General features: G+C 34.4%; 1 protein-coding gene across 1 annotated transcript in view; it reads right to left on the minus strand.

The window, feature by feature from the left end:
- The window catches only part of LOC127864952 (uncharacterized), a 29,924-nt gene extending 27,030 nt beyond the window's left edge, over positions 1–2,894 (minus strand). Inside the window, exons 1-2 of the transcript XR_008042347.1 lie at positions 2,659–2,894; positions 1,262–1,327 (exon numbers count right to left, since the gene is read on the minus strand). The gene's annotated coding sequence lies outside the window, so the exon portion shown is untranslated. The remainder of the gene's footprint in view (positions 1–1,261; positions 1,328–2,658) is intronic.
- Between the last annotated feature and the right edge of the window lie 16,893 nt (positions 2,895–19,787).

Consider the following 19,787-nt stretch of genomic DNA (forward strand, 5'->3'; position numbering starts at 1 on the left):
TTAAGGGTTGAGTGATCCACAAATTTCACACAAACACATGAGAAAATAACTGACATAAATTTCTCATTTATTTTTTCCAAACTGAGAAATCCACAAATAAAAATGATTTTACTGTATACAAGCAATTAATATTTTACCTTATGTTAATTCATACTGTTCTTTCCCACCTCACTTTATTTTCATTCATAATACATAGGAAATACACAAGCAGGCCTTTTCCTGGCATATTTATGGGTCTGTTAAACGGAACCATACCCAAACCGTTTTTCTTTTAGATTTTTTTTTTTTTTTTTTTTTAGATCAGTTTATTTTCAGGTCCTACCGGCCCCTTCATGAGGTCTTTATGGTCCGACCTGCCCCTGCACTGACCTTTCAGGGGAAAAAGATTAATTTTGAGCCAAAGTAGGTCAAATTTACCCCGGCTTCACGGGTATTCGCCAAAGATATAATTAAGATCCAAATATACCAGTGCACAGTGGCCAATGAGACCTTAATGTGCACTGGTAGTTGAAAATTCAAAGACAAATTCTTGTCTGTACGCAGCTCCACCAAAGGAGTGCAAGCAAGCAGCTCTGCCTTTATGGCCCCTCTCGCTGTCACCGGCTGTCGTCTTCATCCCCGAGACAGTTTCCCCAGTGCGTTGAGCGTACTAAGTACCGCTGTCCCGGGGTCCCTCTTTAAAGCCACCCCCTCGATGTTCTTGGGTGTATGTCAGACCCAGGTCCGTCCCGTATGTCCCCCACACTGGTGGTCTCGCTGTCCCGCCGTCCCCGGCCCTCTTCAGACAGGACCTCTGGTAGGTCCGGACCGGCGAACTCTCGACGATAAACAGCGGGTGACAAGTCTGCTGCATCTTGGAGAAGACAGCAATCCCAGCAGTGTGGAAGACGTCCGGCTCGAGGGTGACGGACTCAGCTGGATTTGCTGAGCCATCTGCAGAAGATCGAGCTGCGAGAATCAATCTTCTGCAGGGGGCTCCTGGCCTCGGTCGCGACGAGCACGCTCCAGCTGCTGACCGAGTTTTCTTTTAGATAAGCGCCTTATGATTATTATATCTCAATTATATTTCAATTAGACAAACACAGTATTGAACTATCACTATATGATTTTATTATTATAATTTGAAGTATAAGAAAGAGTAATGTAAAATTATTTGTTCCCAAATTAATTGATTTTTCATGCAAAAAAAATTGCAATTCAAAAAAGCATTTTCCCCCAAAATGGCCAAGAAAATGCCTGACAAATAAAGCATCTATGCTACCTTCTGCGTATTCAGGTTATTCTTGTCCACCACATCCTCAGCATCGTTGTCCTGACTCAGCAGCCACTGTAGCAGCAGAATAGCTTGATGTATGTCTTGTATGTATATTTAGGACTCACACACATTTATATACATGAAATAAAAAAGCAATAACAAATGTTCAACACCATAAAACAAAGTAAATTAATAAATCTCACATCATGTGTCAACTATCTGTTAACATTACTCAAAACATCAATATATATTCCTCCAAAGATTACTACAACTATTTCATATTTTATAAAAAGTATTCATCAATATACATTTCTTACATAACATGGTGCATATTAAAATGAAAGTCTAACAAGGGCTGTTTGTAAAACATGCATGCCCCCCATATGTGCTGTCTGTTGTAGTGGCAGCCATTGTGTGAATACGATTTTTGTCACTGTGACCTTGACCTTTGACCTAGTGACCTGAAAATCAATAGAGGTCATCTGCGAGTCACGATCAATGTATCTTTGAAGTGTCATGATCCTAGGCAAAAGCGTTCTTGGGTTATCATCCGAAAATCATTTTAGTATTTCGGGTCACCGTGACCTTGACCTTTGACCTTGTGACCACAAAATCAATAGGGGTCATCTGCAAGTCATGGTCAATCTACCTATGAAGTTTCATGATCCTAGGCGTATGCATTCTCGAGTTATCATCAAAACACCATTTTACTATTTCGGGTCATCATGACCTTGACCTTTGACCTAGTGACCTCAAAATCAATAGGGGTCATCTGCGAGTTATGATCAATCTACCCATGAAGTTTCATGATCCTCTAGGCATATGCATTCTTGAGTTATCATCCGGAAACCATTTTACTATTTTGGGTCACCGTGACCTTGACCTTTGACCTAGTGACCTCAAAATCAATAGGGGTCATCTGCGACTCATGATGAATGTACCTATAAAGTTTCATGATCCTAGGCCCAAGCGTTCTTGAGTTATCGTCTGACAACCACCTGGTGGACGGACCGACAGACCGACAGACGGACCGACAGACCGACATGAGCAAAGCAATATACCCCCTCTTCTTCGAAGGGGGGCATAAAAATAGCACCAGATGCCATGTACATAGGCATGTATGTGCAGAAAATAAAATGTACACTTAGGCTTTTGTTCATACACAGTAACAACTGATTACAACTTTTTAATTAAAAGACAATACTGAAACAATTGTTATAACAACATAACATAATACATAAAAGTTCTTTTACCGGTAAAAAACAATATGTGTGCACAAAATATTTGTATCTGCAACTGCACACACACCGTTGTATAATAGAAGAAGACACTTTAATGTTCTAATGCTCAGCAACACATTGTCATTAAAATAGTAATCACTAACTACAAAACCTAATACATACATGTACACACTATTCCACTCTGAACACCATGATGTTGTCCCCATTTCCCACAATGATGCATGATGTGGTGCTGCTGTAGCAGACTGACTTAGGATACCTCACTCCATCCCTCTCCTGTATATACAGAGTGGCAAGCTTCCTACTCCCCTCCCTGTCCACCTGTAGTAGAGTGTTGGACCAGCGTCCACAGACCAGCACCTGGCCTGCAGTGGTCACATGTAGACCATGTGGCCACCCTAGTGCTGGGTATGTGAATGTAGCCAGGAGTGTGCCATCCCTGGCCAGGGTGAGAAGCTTGTGCTTGTACTTGCTGGTGATGGTTATGTACAGCCTGTCTCCTGTGAGACTCACAGCACACTTGTCTACTGCAAAACAGAGTAACATCAAGATATTGAATTACTGTTAATGTTAAATAATCTTATTAAACATACTGCAGTGATATTGTATTACACATATGTTGCTATAAAGAGGCCTTTACACATCTAAAATATATGCATACATTTCAATGATTCAATAGTTAAGCGTGACATTAAACTTCAGTAGCAGAGCTATTTAGTTAACGTTTGACATGTTGAAATGCGACTGGTGAGTAAGATATGAATTAGAGCAAAATTACACAGATGGAAAGAATTACACATACTAAAACAATTGCTCAGTTCAATCAACAGGTAAACATATTGTACATGTACAATCATTTAACAACCACAAAATTAAGACAGGGTCAGAAAGTGTCTCTTTCCCAGGAACTCAGTTTCTATTTATAGACATGTCATGTAGTGACAGTCAAAATACTTCATTACTCATATTTATAAATCAATAATAGTGAATCTTGTTTTGGCTACAATGCACTGTAGCATTCAAAGGGCACATATGAATTATATAACAAATATTTTATAATACATCAGCGGGATTTCTGCTATTACATCTGAATTTTATTTTATTATCATCTCACAAAGTATATACCTATAATTTATAAGATTTTTTTTCAAAATAATAAGATAATGGCCTAATGGGTCAATATTTGTTGATTAAAACAAGATGTGTTTGTGAAACACAATGTCCCCCTATATGATGTTTGACCTTGTAGGATGACCTTGACCTTGTGAAGGATGACCTTGACCTTGACCTTTCACCGCTCAAAATGTGCAGCTCCATGAGATACACATGCATGCCAAATATCAAGTTTCTATCTTCAATATTGCAAAAGTATTAATAAAATAAGCGATTTGGGCCACATATATTTGACCTCTGACCTTAAAGGATGACCTTGACCTTGACCTTTCACCACTCAAAATGTGCAGCTCCATGAGATGCACATGCATGCCAAATATCAAGCCATTTGGGTCACATATATTTGACCTCTGACCTTGAAGGATGACCTTGACCTTTCACCACTCAAAATGTGCAGCTCCTTTGACCTAGTGACCTGAAACTCAATAGTGGTCATTTGCCAGTCATGATCGATGTACCTATGAAGTTTCATGATCCTTGGCATAAGCATTCTTGAGTTATCATCCGGAAACCATTTTACTATTTCAAGTCACTGTGATCATGATCTTTGACCTAGTGACCTGAAATCAATAGGGGTCATGTGCCAGTCATGATCAATGTACCTATGAAGTTTCATGATCCTAGGCCTAAGCATTCTTGAGTTATCATCCAGAAACCATCTGACAGACAGACCGACCAACATGTGCAAAACAATATACCCCCTCTTCTTCAAAGGGGGGCATAATAATATATGCAATCAAAATTAATTAATTATAGACCACGTATTTTTACTAAAACTTTTCATTAGAAAATAGTGCAAAAAACAACAACAGTTAAAAAATGTATGTTATATGACACTCAAATCATGCATATTCATACAAATATGTAGCACTATTATTCAATAACATTTCAAAACATCAAACCTATTTCTAGTTTATCACTTAGGCACTGATTATTTGAATTTGAGTATGAAGTACCTCCTTTGAATATAAATTGTATTGTTATTTGCATTTAATCAGTATATTTGTTTGTTGTTGTATTTATATAAAAGAAACATGCATTCATATCTTGCTATTACTTTTTTATAGGTGTTTGAAAGTGCTTATCAGTCATAATGACTCTTCAGGTCCAACGAGTTAGAGTAATTCCAGGGATCAGATTGAATGATTTCATGGGTAATAATATCAATATATATCGTCTCCAAAAATGGCTATTTATTCTTTATAAGGTTTGGCATTAATGTATATATTTATGTAGATATAATTTTAACTCAACAGTAACATGCCTCTAGTACAAAGATTCTTAAGATTAAAAAACACTTTTTTAATATGGACATGAATGGTTTTTGTGAGAACAAAACATAACATACTTTATGTGGTAGGACTAGGAAATTAATATTAACTTTATTGAAAACCATTCAAATAAACATTAAGATTAATGTATGTATAATAATAAACTTATTTATTTTAGCTAGACTGCATCCAAAGCCTTAGGCTTATTGAGATACTCTCAAGTCTGTTTCCTGGGAAGAACCAGTACATAGTGTTTTTGTAAATATCATGAGAACCCTCCCCAAGAAGAGATCAAACCTGTGGCCTCCCAATGGCTAGGCAGGCACCATATCTACAATGCCACAACAAGATTATTAAACAATACAATATATAAATAAATAAATAAATATACACTACAGATCCATTATATCGCGATTGACGGGGTCCAAAGATCGCGATCACGATATATCCGGAGCGCGATATAAATCAAGACATGTCTGACTTAGTTTTTAAGCAGTTGATGTGCAGTTAATGTGTCAAATTTCATCAGTGTTTTCATTTTATGTACGGCGCTGCTTTATCTTTGTATCGTAATAATTGCAAACCAATTTTACATGTACTTTTGTAAAACAACAACACAAAATTTATTTGTATAAAATAATATCGTAATTAAAGTTTTGATTACCATGGAAATTGTAATGCCATTATTAATTTTTATTTTCAGGTACGCTCAGCGTAATATACACCTACATTTGTGTAGTGTATTAAAGATATACACCTACATTTGTGTAGTGTAGAAACCTAGATTTACGCTACTCTCCTAGTTATTATTTTCACGTTTTAATTAGCGATATGGCACGTAATGCGCTTAAACAAATTATCGTTGCATTAATTACGCACAATGTTAATGTTTCGTTTGATTCTCAAATGAGCTTTACTAAATTTGTAATCCGAAACACGTTTCCGAATTTTAATGCTAATGCGACATTAACAAATTCTAGCGTCAAATAAACAGTGCTAAAATATCCTTTGTCTCCATAAAAAGCGCGCGAAAATTATGCAGACATGTAGAACGTCGCATGGAAAGTGAGAATGTATTTTGTGTTGTATAAAAAAATGAACATCACGTCAGGCGATTTACGCGTGTTCAGTGGGAAAAAAACGCCCCGATTGGACGTTATTTCATCACATCTTTAAATAGTAACAAATGCCAAAATGTATTTGATATTAAGAATAATTGCAAATGTGTGTGTGTACTGAGCACTTTTATCGTAAATATTTACCGGAGTTTGCTTTAAAACTGAAATATACGGGATTATCGGGTAATGATGAGCGATATCAACTGTATAATATAAACAAAATGAAACGACTGTAGATACGCATAGTCAAACAATAGTTATAATAAGCTGATAATTAACACGACAATTTAGTGTTTATTATTGATGTGGCTTCAAACTGCTAAATGTCTCAGCTAAAATATAATAGCAAAAACAACAAACTGACATTATTATCGAGAATGAGACACTAATAACTCAAGTGCTGCAAACAACTCAATCCGTGTTAAAGCAACACTGTCACTTAAGGTCTGTTTTCACGCTTCACTGCGTGTCAAGTATAAGCCGCGTAAAACGGGTGATCAATTACTAGCCAGAACCGGTTGTTATCGCAGTTTGCATATTGTCAGATTATAGCTTGTCAACGAATTTTAAAAAAAATGTGTTTTTGTGATCATTCTTGTCGGATTTTTGGGAGCCATAGCCGACTCGCGATATAATGGACAGCGCGATATAACGGATCGCGATGTAACGGAGTTGCAGTGTATACATATAAGAGTTATGTATTCCATTTATGCCAGGTCACATGCTGATGACACCGGTGTCGGTGATGGCAGCTCTGAAAGTGTCGGTGGGCAGGCATCTCCTGACGAGCATAAAATCTCCACAAATAACAAACAAGAGGGCCATGATAGCCCTGTATCACTCCACTGCTGAAGAAAAGGCTGAAACAAATATTCTTGGCATGTGCAAATACTTAAATATAGGCCCTAGTTAAGCACATGTACACTTTTGTGACACCCTGGTCTGGGTCAAATTTAACCTCAGGGGCATAATTTGAGCAAACGTTGTAGAGGACTACTATATCTCACTACATACAAAATGTGGTAGCCCTAGGTCCTATAGTTTAGGACAAGAATATTTTAAAACTTTTTACAAAATAAGCAAGATATGAGCGTATATAATGTTCAATTTTGTGACCCGCGGGTCAAATTTGACCCAAAGGGCATAATTTGAACAAACTTGGTATAAGAGGACTATAAGAATGATGTAACTGCATACCAAATTTGGTAGCAATAGTCCAAATGGTTTTTGACAAGAAGATTTTTTTTAAAGATTTTACAAAATAGGCGCTTTATACGCATTTATTCAATTTTGTGAATCCCCGGGGCAGGGTTAAAGTTGACCCAGAGGCATTATTTGAACAAATGTGGTAGAAGTTTATTAGATGTCTATTATATATGTAACATACCAAATTTGGTAGCCCTAGGCCCAATGGTTATGGACAAGAAGATTTTTAAAGTTTTCGCAAAAAAGGCCCCATTAGTGTAAGGTCAGTATTGTGACCCCCCGGGCATGGTAAAAATTGACCCAAGGGGCATAATTTGAACAAACTTGGTAGAGAACTATTAGATGTCACTACATACCGAATTTGGTAGCCCTATCATGCCTTGTAACACTTTTGTCCTAGTAAGCTGACTGAACTCAATTTGAACTATCATACATGTAGGGATGCTCTTAAGCCTTGGTTATTTGGCAGTCAGACTGATGTTAAAACGGTCACGAACTGCTTGTTTACTGGAGTTAGAATAAAATACTCCAATTAGACAGGGTGATGGAAAGTTTTGTTTACTTGCTGAGATCACGTTTTCTGGAACATGACCGTTTGTATAAGCACTTTACATAAGCATTAGTATAAAAGAGGGGTATTTTAAATTGAGCCATTATTGATAGCAACTCGCACAGTAAACATTATAATTTTACGGCTTTACGGTAAGTGCAGGAGAGAGGGACATTTACTTTCTTGATGGATTATATTTGTGTTTGAGTATCTTGTTTCTTTCTTGTTTTGATCTTGTTCAATTTCTTTATAAGAATTACATACATTTACAATACAAATAAGAATAATATACATTTACAATACAACATATACAAACATTTTAAACAAGAATAAAAGACTATATATGCTATAAAAAGACTTGTTGCATTCTTTCGCAAACTGATGAGTAGTTAAACGAACCTGGAACATTTTAGTAAAAACAAAAAATTACACAACGCGACTTAAACGAACCTTTGAACACTAATATATTCACATAAGGGTAGAAGTGCCACAGCCTTATGGTTAAAGGACAGGAAGATTTTGTAAGTGTTCACAAAATAGGCACTATATAAGCATATAATCAATTTTGTGGCCCCAAGGGCAGGGTCAAATTTGACCCCTGGGGCATAATTTTAACAAACTAAATAAAGGACTATACAATGTCACTACATACCAAATTGTGTAGCCCTAGGCATAATTGTTATGGACAATATTTTTTTTTTAGTTTTCACAAAATAGGCATTATATAAGCATATGTTCAATTTTGTGACTCCCGGGGCAGGATCAAATTTGACCCCTAGGTATGATGGATAAAATTTGAACAGATTTGGAAGAGGACTATTAGATGTCACTACATACCAAATTTGACAGCCCTAGACCGAATGGTTATGGACAAGAAGATTTTTTAAGTTTTCACAAAATAGACCTTATATACAGTACAGCCAAAGCGGCACAAACATAATCCGCGGCTACGCCACGGCCAGATTATTAGTCTGCGGCGGCCGAATCGTGTGTTCACGCGGCGTATCGCCGTGGCACTCGGCATCGATCCGCGCAACGACGCAGAGTCTGTATTAACCACGCGTACTTTCGCGGAGTAAATCCGCCGCATACGTACGCGGCGGATCGAGTGAAAAGATATCCACCTACATGTACATACATGTATGTGTAGCGTAGAATTAATTACGCGCAACTGTTTATGTTTCGTTCGATTATCATTATTAAATTTGTAATCTGAAACACACTTCCGAATTTTAATGCTAACGCGTCCTTTGGCAAATTCTGGCGTCAAATAAACAGTGCTAAAATATCCTTTGTTTCATAAAAAGCGCGAGAAAATTATGCAGACATGTAGAACGTCGTTTGGAAAGTTTGGGTGTATTTTGTGTTGTATAAATACATGAACATCACGTCAGGTGTAAATCGCGTGTTCAGTGGAGAAAAAAAATGCCCTGATTAGACGTTATTTCATCATCTCTATAAATAGTAACAAATGCCAAAATGTATTTGATACTTAAGGAAATATCGAGAATGTTTGTGTATCGTAAATATTTACCAGCATTTGCTTTAAACCTGGAATATACGGGATTATCGGGTAATTAGTAGCGATATTAACTGTATAATATGAACAAAATAAAACGTGTTTATATATGCATATTCAAACAAAAGTTATAATAAGCTGATAATTAACAAAACTACAAATACGTTGTCACCGTCTTGATTATTGATGTGGCTTCAAACTGCTAATTTTCTCAGCTAAAATATAATAGCGGAATCAACATGCAATTAATTTATAAATCCACCATATGCTGGAGCCTTGACCACTTGTATGTGCGGAAACATAATTACGTGACCTTGTTTATGTGTGAAATACATACGCTACGGGCGGGCAACAAACTTAATAATTGGCCAGACACATTAGCTATGCTTACATGTATATGCTAATACAATCCGCGCACAATAAATTTATTATGATTTTAATTATTATTATAATTGTTCTTTCAAAATTTGTTAACTACATGTAACTAATAATTAAAAAAAAAAATATTTCATGATCGCATCGACTCGGCATCATGTCGCGGACCGCGGCATGCCTTGGCGGAGAGATGCGAAGTTTCGCGGCGAAATGCGACTTGCCGCCGCATACTGACGCGGCTTCAACGACGCAGCATCGACTCGAAATAAGTTTGTTCCGCTTTGGCTGTACTGTAAGCATGTGTTCAACTTTGTGACCCCGAGGCAGGGTCAAATTTGACCCAAGGGATAAAATTTGAACAAACTTGGTAGACAACTATAAGATGTCACTACATACCAAATTTGATAGCCCTAGGCCCGATGTTTATGGACAATTTTTTTTAAAGTTTTCACAAAATAGGCTCCATATAAGCGTATGTTCAATTTTGTGACCCCCACGGCAGGGTCAAATTTGACCCCAGGGGCATAATATAAACACACTTAGTAGAGGACTATAAGATGTCACTACATACCAAATTTGGTAGCCCTAGGCCCAATGGTTATGGACAAGCCATTTATAAGCATATATTCAATTTTGTGACCCCCGGGCAGTTTTAAATTTGACCCAGGGGCATATTGAACAAACTAAGAAGAGAACTATTAAATGTCACTACATGCCAAATTTGGTAGCCCTATGCCATACGGTTATGGACAAGAAGATTAAAAAAAAAATCCCACAATAGGCCTTATATAAGCATATGTTCAATTTTGTGACCCTCGGAGCAGGGTCAAACTTGAACCCAGGGGCATAATTTGAACAAACTTGGTAGAGTACTTTAAGATGCTACTACATACCGAATTTGGTAGCCCTATAGGCCCAATGGTTATGGCCGAGAAGATTTGTAAAGTTTTCACAAAATAGACCCTATATAAGCAAATGTTCAATGTCGTGACCCCTGGGGAAGGGTCAAATTTGTCCCCAGGGGCATAATTTGAACAAATTTGGTAGAGGACTATAAGATGTCTTTACATACTTAATTTGATAGCCCTATGCCCAATAGTTATGGACGAGAAGATTTTGAAAGTTTTTACAAAATAGGCCTTATATAAGATTTTTTTTTTATTTTGTGACCCCTGGGGCAGGGTCAAATTTTACCCCAGGGGCATAATTTGAACAAATTTGAAAAAAGTTTACCTCAGGAACATTCCTGAGAAATTTCATCAGAATTGGACCAGTTGTTTAGGAGAATAAGATGCTTAAAGGAAAAGTTAGCGCACGGATGGACGCACGACGGACACAGGACCATGATATAAGCCCCGCTAGCCTTTGACCAATGGAGGCAAAAATCAGAAATAACCATCAAATATGTTAATGCCTCAGACGATAAAATCATGTTTTATACTGGCTTGCCAACTTTCGTTTTTTTTTTTAATTCTTTGTTTTTGACATCGATTGAATTTGGTGCCTATGAGTTATGTTCTGAAAAACTGAAAACTGTTAAGATTGCGAAGGGCGTAAAAAAAGTTGACCTGTTGATGAATGTCAATGACATAAAATAAATAAACAAATTATTTGAATTGTGATTCAACAAAATGAAAAAAAACCCTCTTCATTGCAAGTACTGTATTGATAAATAAAACATTTGTTAATTTTTAATGAGTTGTATCTTTTCATTGTATTGTTGTTCTTTGAGTGCTATGTACAGTCACATGTGACAGTAACATATACTTTTAAATCACATATATCACAGGCCATATAAGTATAGATTGATATATTTATCACAACAGTCCATATTTATTTCCCAATTGATTAAAACTAAACAATTGGCCATGTGTTTATATAATGAACCAACAAAGACTTGAAGAATAATATGAAAATAGTTTTTATTGTTACTGTGCCCATATGAATTTATAAATGTATTTCTTTGATGTCAAAATGAAACACTTCAGGTATCTGTAAAAAAAACTGTTGGAAACTTTCTTGGTTCATTATAAATGAGCATATATCTAATTACATAATTTTGCAGACATTTCTAAAAATTATGGGATACAGAGATATTGCTCATTTTTAGAATTTTCCACTTTTACCACAATTATTCCTAATTTTAATTGTATCTCTATTGATGGTTTTACTATATATATGAAGAACAAAAATTAAGGAGACACTCATCAAAAATATTCATAATCCAAGCAATTTAATTTCACGTGATTAAATCATTATCAGTAAAAAGCATTAATATTAACCGACTGGAAATTAAATCAGAATCTTAAAGCAAGCAGACGAATAAGGCACTTACTTAATAAATTAACTCTTTTTGGGAGGCACAAAACATTTGATCTAGAAAGACATTCTCCTAGCAGAGTTGTTGTTTGTGCCTCAACATACAACATCTCTATAGCGGGCTCAATTCCAGAAATCTTGGCGAAACACATCAATGTAATTTTACGCTCTTTCATGGAAATATCTAGGACACCAAGCATAATATTTTAAGTAATTACCTTTAAAAACTCCATATATTGTTAATTTATTGAGATATTTAATAACAATTATGAGAACAACTTTCATGCCCATTTACGCAGATGACATCACTCCGCTAAAATGTAAACAAAGGCCAAAATGGTGATGAAAAGCAAGTGTTAATCTACAAACACATTGAAAGTTTTGTGTATGTTTATGTTAAATGTGTAATCAAATGAAATAGCTAATTATGGGAACATATCGTAAGTTTGCAATTTGGATAGATAGATAATATTTATTTTGATAATTAATAGTGTATCATTGTATGAAGATAATGATCAATGTTTTTGTTTTGTTTTGTTCTGCTTATTTGGCTAGGCTGGTCTTGGTTATTGCTCTGTCATATATTTGTATACTACCAGGTGCTAAATAACCACTTTGCCATGCTTATTTTATGTCTTTAATTGTCTTCATTAATTTGTAAGCTTACGGTTTAGATTAGCGCAAATGTCTCAGTTATTATTTATTACTATTAGGTGCTTATCATTTTGCTTTATCTTTTGCTTTGTGTTGCTTATTTGGCTAGGCTGGTCTTGGTTATTGCTCTACCTCATATATATATATATATATATATATATATATATATATATATATATATAATAAAAGTAAAAACACGTGTCTGGGATTTTAAATAATAGTGCCCTGATGAGCTATGCGAAACGCGTTGGCTAAATCAATATATATTTAAAATCCCAGACACGTGTTTTTACTTTTATTATATAATATTCACAATCTGGATTATTACATTTTACTTATATAACTATATATATATATATATATATATATATATATATATATATATATATATATATATATATACTACTATGTGCTTCTAGCATTTTTTTTAATTATTTGTTTTACGGGAGCGCCCGACCCTATTTTTCGACAAATAGAAATAAAAATAAAAGTCACTTTCGTTTTTTTAAATTTATATTTCACCCGCCGACCTGGTATTTTATCCAAAACTAGAATTTGCGGAGATTGCCGAAAGTGTTGTTCAAAATGTGTTTATAATACGGGTTGTTTCGTTGTGCCAAGTCGACTTGTAAAGCGTCAGCGATTTTCATTGGCTATTGCAGCCAATACCACACGCTATTAGCCAATAGGTGAGTATTTAACAAATGATTTTCAAATTACATTTCAGAAATGACGGACATTTACAACAACGAGACGAATGTAGCATATTGTAAAATCAAATTAATTAAAAACGGAGCAGAAACAATTTCAATTAGAAAAGTTAATCTTCAGAACACCATTGTTGATATCATGTCTATATTATGTGATACGAAATTAAAAATAATTAGAGTTTTTGCAGAGGTGTCACCATCGATTCCTTTCAGTGTGTTTAAACGATTTGGGTAGGTTTAATAAATAAGCATATTTATTAAAATGTAGATCCTGTAATATTTTTATAAAACATTTCTTTTTAGATAAAAATCAACATCCCGAAAATGTCCAAGAAGTACTAATTCATGTTTCTTTATAATGAACATGAGGACTGAACCGCAGGTACTTGCATCAATAATCCCATTCTCCACCCACCTATATATATTGTTTATTTAGAAAAAAAAGTATTCAATACAGCTTCTGAAGAAAATTAGATTGGGTCCAGATGTCCGTATGTCCGTCAAAGTCACAAGAAAGTTTTAATTATTTTTACTAAGCAAATAAACATGCTTATTATTCTTCATTAACTTAAAACAAAACATTTTTTCCATATATTAAACTGTATAACTATTTTTATATCAACATTTTAACCATTTTTCCGGTACCTTTACCAAGTTAGGTCAGTTTAAATCAGTTCATTTAATTGAATTACTACAGACGAAACCAAAGTTTTCACTTTCAAAATGTCATGAAAAAGCAAATGGAATTTATTTTTTAAATATTTGATCAGTTTTGTAAATCAGAAATACATCTTTAATGTATTTTTCAAAAATGAGTTATTATTTAGCCGAAATATGATGTTCTATCAACTGTACATAATGTTTTCATACTGCAGGATTTGTTCTGCAAGGAATACAAGTAAATTTATCACACCTCAGGCTCTGTTGATAAAATGTGCTCAATTGGTTCTATGTATTTGTTCCAAGGGTTATTATTATCTTCACTTTTATATAGCTCTCTCTGTTTATTATATATCCAAAACATGTTATTGCTGTTTCTCCTTAAAATAATACAGACAACACATTCCATAGAAATTTTCATTTGAACTTAAACTGTGAATAAGAGAGGAACAAAATAATATGTGCAAAAGTTTACACCATTTTATTTTTTACTCCAGGACTCCGGGGTCACTGGTTCGAGCCCTGCTGCGGGCTACCTTTTTTTCCCTTTTTATATTATTCTATATTTTTTACTGGAGCTTTTTAGATCCAATATGTTTACATTTATCAATATAAAGCTTTAATTGACAAACTTCAAAACATGCCAAAATCTGTGAAAAGGCCCCTTTAATACTTACCAAGCACTATTAATTACTTTAGAAATGTTACTTCTGTGCTTGTTCAATATTTTGCTTTTAATGCTTTTTCAGTAAAAATCACAGGAGTTTGAAATTCTATCCATGAAGCTAATAATCTAATGGCTAAATAATAAAAACTAGACCCCTATATACTAATATAGTATATAGACTTACTATATAGGGGTCTATTTTTATTATTTTGCCACAAGATTAGCTTCATGTATAGAATTTCAAACTCCTGTGGAAAAAATTATACACATAATTAATGCTCAAGCATAATACATACTGGGCATTGTAAATATACTATGGTATTTTATGTTTTGATGACACAGGATGAGAAAATTGTGCAGCCAGTCCGGGATTTTAACCAGGGACCCCTTGCTTTTCTGATTGAGCTAATGATATGCCAAAAAACATCTTCTGTTTAGTGACAATCACTAAGTTCGTGCACTAACATTTTCTTCTGCCAAGCTGGAGTTTTTTCGAGAATTCGAGTCACGGGATCATTGTAAACTGGATCCATTCAAACCATGAACAGGTTTTGTTGAGAATAGATTGTGCCATGGTCCCACATTGGGCACCAAATGTTGCAGGATGGGACAACTGTACAGCCAATCCGGAACTCGAATCTTTTACCCCTGGCTATCAGGGCCAGTGTCTAGGATTATGCTGTTTACATGTGTACAATTAATAAACATGTAGTTAATTTCTTGATCACTATTTATGGTAACCTGTAACCTGCTAATTTGGAACTGCCACCATTGTGCGATCATACTATTGGACCTTTATATCAAGTTATGAGTAAATTGACTACCGTAACCTACATGTACATGTAGAATAGTAAATGATTGTTTGTTTGTTATAATGCTTAAAACTATAAATGTATAAACTGCAGTTCTAGGTCTTTATTGCCACTTACAGATATAATAAATTATGATAAATGAAATGCTTAACGTTGCTGAATTCGTAATTCCTGCCCTTGCTTTTCAAGAGAGAATACTTTCCAGTCAACCCATTTGAAAAGAGGTCAAATTTTCTTACACTTTCCTTTAAACAGGTTTACTAGGATATATGTGCTATCTTTAATTTTGATACATGACTAAGATTACATTCAGAACCATTCTTAATGTAATGTACATGTATCATGAAATTTGTTTAAAGTTTTATAATTCCAAGCATATTCTGAAACAGCTTGTGGTACAATAGGCCCCATATACAAATTATTCACAATATAAATAATATATTTTTTAAACAAAAATACTATAAACATTTATTATCTTAATAAGTTAATTGTAATTATTACAATATAATAGTAATTAGTAAATTATCACAGTTATTGTTTAATGAATAAACTTCACTCCAATCAATGTTTACATTTATCAGTGCAATATTATGTACCCATTCATAATAATAGAATTCATGATTATGAATAGCATTCATATAGATAAAATGGTTAGATCAAATTTTAATGCTAGAATATTTTTATCTTGAAGTGCTTGCATGTGCATGTATATTTATTGTTGTTTAGATTGAAAAGAGACTCAAAAATATGCTATTGGTAGGGTACTGTATGTTGAAAAATAAATAAAGCTGAACATGAGGGATTAAACATTAAAAGTCAAGTTGTGTTTTCCTTTTTATTTTAATCATTTATTATTTATGGAAAAGTATTCAAGTGTATGAAAGAAACAAGAGATGTGTTCATCAGAAACACAATGCCCCCTAGTGCACCGCTTTGAATTAAAAAAAATAAAATTTTACCTTTGACCTTGAAGGATGACCTTGACCTTGAAACTTCCACCACTCAAAAAGTGCAGCTTCATGAGAACGCCGCTTTGAAATATATTTTTTTACCTTTGACCTCGAAGAATGACCTTGAAGGATGACCTTGACCTTAAACTTCCACCACTCAAAATGTGCAGCTTCATGATAACGCTGCTTTGAATAAAAAAAAATGACATTTGACCTTGAAGGATGACCTTGACCTTGAAGGATGACCTTGACCTTGAACTTCCATCACTCAAAATGTGCAGTTTCATGAGAATGCCCCTTTGATTTTTGTTTTGTTTTTTTTACCTTGAAGGATGACCTTGACCTTGAACTTCCACTACTCAAAATGTGCAGCTTCATGAGATACACATGCATGCAAAATATCAATGCTATCTTCAATATTAAAAAAATTATGACCGATGTTAAAGTTTTCGGACGGACAGACCCCAATATATTTGACATTTTACCTTAAAGGATGACCTTCACCTTCACCTTTCACCACTCAAAATGTTCAGCTCCATGAGATACACATGCATGCCAAATATCAAGTTGCTATCTTCAATATTGAAAAAGTTATGACCAATGGAAAAGTTTTCAGACGAACAGACGCCATAAATTTGACATTTGACCTTAAAGGATGACCTTGACCTTTCATCACTCAATGTGCAGCTCCATGAGATACACATGCATGCCATATATCAAGTTGCTATCTTCAATAGTGAAAAAGTTAATTTTTTACCTTTGACCTTGAAGGATGACCTTGACCTTTCATCACTCAAAATGTGCAACTCCATGAGATACACATGCATGCCAAATATGAAGTTGCTATGTTCAATATTTCAAAAGTTATTGCAAAACTTAACTATCTTAAAGTTTGAAATTTTTTACCTTTGACCTTAAAGGATGACCTTGACCTTTCACCACTCAAAATGTGCAGCTCCATGAGATACACATGCATGCCTAATATCAAGTTGCTTTGTTCAATATTTCAAAAGTTATTGCAAAACTTTACTATATTAAATTTTTAAATTTTTGACCTTTGACCTTGAAGGATGACCTTGACCTTTCACCACTCAAAATGTGCAGCTCCATGAGATACACTTGCATGCCAAATACCAAGTTGCTATGTTCAATATTTCAAAAGTTATTGCAAAACTTTACAATGTAAAGTTTTAAATTTTTGACCTTTGACCTTGAAGGATGACCTTGACCATGACCTTTTACCACTCAAAATGTGCAGCTCAATGAGATACACGTGCATGCCAAATATCAAGTTGCTATGTTCAATATTTCAAAAGTTATTGCAAAACTTTACTATGTAATGTTTTAAAATTTTTACCTTTGACCTTGAATGATGACCTTTACATTTCACCACTCAAAATGTGCAGCCCAATGAGATACACATGCATGCCAAATATCAAGTTGCTATGTTCAATATTTCAAAAGTTATTGCAAAACTTTACAAATAAAAGTTTGAAATATTTGACCTTTGACCTTGAAGGATGACCTTGACCTTTCATCACTCAAAATGTGCAGCTCCATGAGATACACATACATGCCAAATATCAAGTTGCTATGTTCAATATTTCAAAAGTTATTACAAAACTTGACTGTAAGGTTAAAGTTTTGGAACAGAATGACAGACAGAAAGACAGACAGACAGGCCAAAAGCAATATACCCCAGATCATTCGATCCGGGGGCATAAAAAGTATTAATTAAGGACATTCAAATTTACACCCCACCATCCCTTTTTCTCGTATTGCTTTCTATTATTAAACTCATCCTCTACACTTGCGAAGAATACCTAAAAAATCCTGTTATATGTAATCATATTTGTTTAAATGTGTGTACTTTGATGCATTGCTGAACCTTCTGAATATCCTGAATAATGATATTGACATTGAACAAAACAAGGACATGGACTACTGTATCAGCAATGCAGATCTTTTTCCAGAAATTTGCACAGGAGAAAATATGTGATTTACAGTGTACTGGGTTACTCCTTTGAATTAATTTCATGTTAGGCACTGTACTTAAGAAAGTGCAATAATTGAACAAATATAAGTAAACTAATAAGCCTTTAAAAACCTGATGAATCTTTAATGTCTTTCATGATATTGAAGAATTACAGCAACACAAATTGGTGAGATAAAGTAATAAATTAAAGATTCAGGCACTAAGGTGCTTAAAGAGCCGGGGAAAAGGCATGAGTATTACAAGTATTGCAATTCATTATTTAGTTAAAAGATCATGTAAAGAATTGAATTAATGTTATAGCAGCATAATTTGATTCTGTGAAGTTTTGATACTATTCTTCTTTGACAGATTGTCATATTTCTCTTATATAATTTTGTATTTGTAAACATATTCCTGAATGAACTTGTAAGTGTATGATAGATGCTTCCAGTTGTCCCCTTTCAGGATAAGCATGGGACAATGAAATGTATGTTGTTAAAACAACAATAACAAAACAACTGTACTGATGTTGGCCTGCAATTTATTTTAAGATGTGTATTTTACCATAGAATTAGTTTGTGTAAACATCTTCAGGGTCTATGTGTACCAAACTGGCATTGCATTGGTAAAACATCAACAGACTGTTTACTTTGGTCAATATTTATATTCAACATTTCTCATTCACTCAAAATCTTGTCAAAGCAGCAACTAATTATTGATGCTTCTGTATATTATTTTCTAATACAGATATACAGCTTTGACTCATTGTTAATATTGCAATATATTCATTTAGTTAAATATGTGCATAAATAAAATTTAATAGCACGCGCCCAGTTGTAAACTTCAAATACTATCAGATAAAGCAAATCCGATGGGCGTGGCCATTTTGAATATGCGACTATAATCATGTGACTAAAAGTCACGTGCGGTAGAAAGTAGTCCGTGAGCCCACGACAGAGGTGAATGTAATGAACCGTAGTGCAAGAGAGTGCTAGAAGGAGTGCTGTATTCGAAGAAGAACCCGGTCAATTAATTTTGTCAGTGGACATTCAAAATAAACAACACAACACTGAACTATGACCAAACACAACACTCTCACACAGTATTATCAAGAAGATATTTAAAACAAAAATTCAGTTAAAAAACATCATAATGTATTTATCGTAAAATCAAGAAAATAAAGTTAACTGGTATGAAACTGCTGTTAAAACAATTTTTCTTTCAGAAACTGATAGTCAAGTGTGACAGTGACAGAAGAATATCAATCAATATTTAAAATAAACCCACATTAGTGAGGTGAATGAATCAATGAAAAACTTGACAGGAACGTAA

Source organism: Dreissena polymorpha, chromosome 1 (assembly GCF_020536995.1).
Source record: "Dreissena polymorpha isolate Duluth1 chromosome 1, UMN_Dpol_1.0, whole genome shotgun sequence".
NCBI classification, from domain to species: domain Eukaryota; kingdom Metazoa; phylum Mollusca; class Bivalvia; order Myida; family Dreissenidae; genus Dreissena; species Dreissena polymorpha.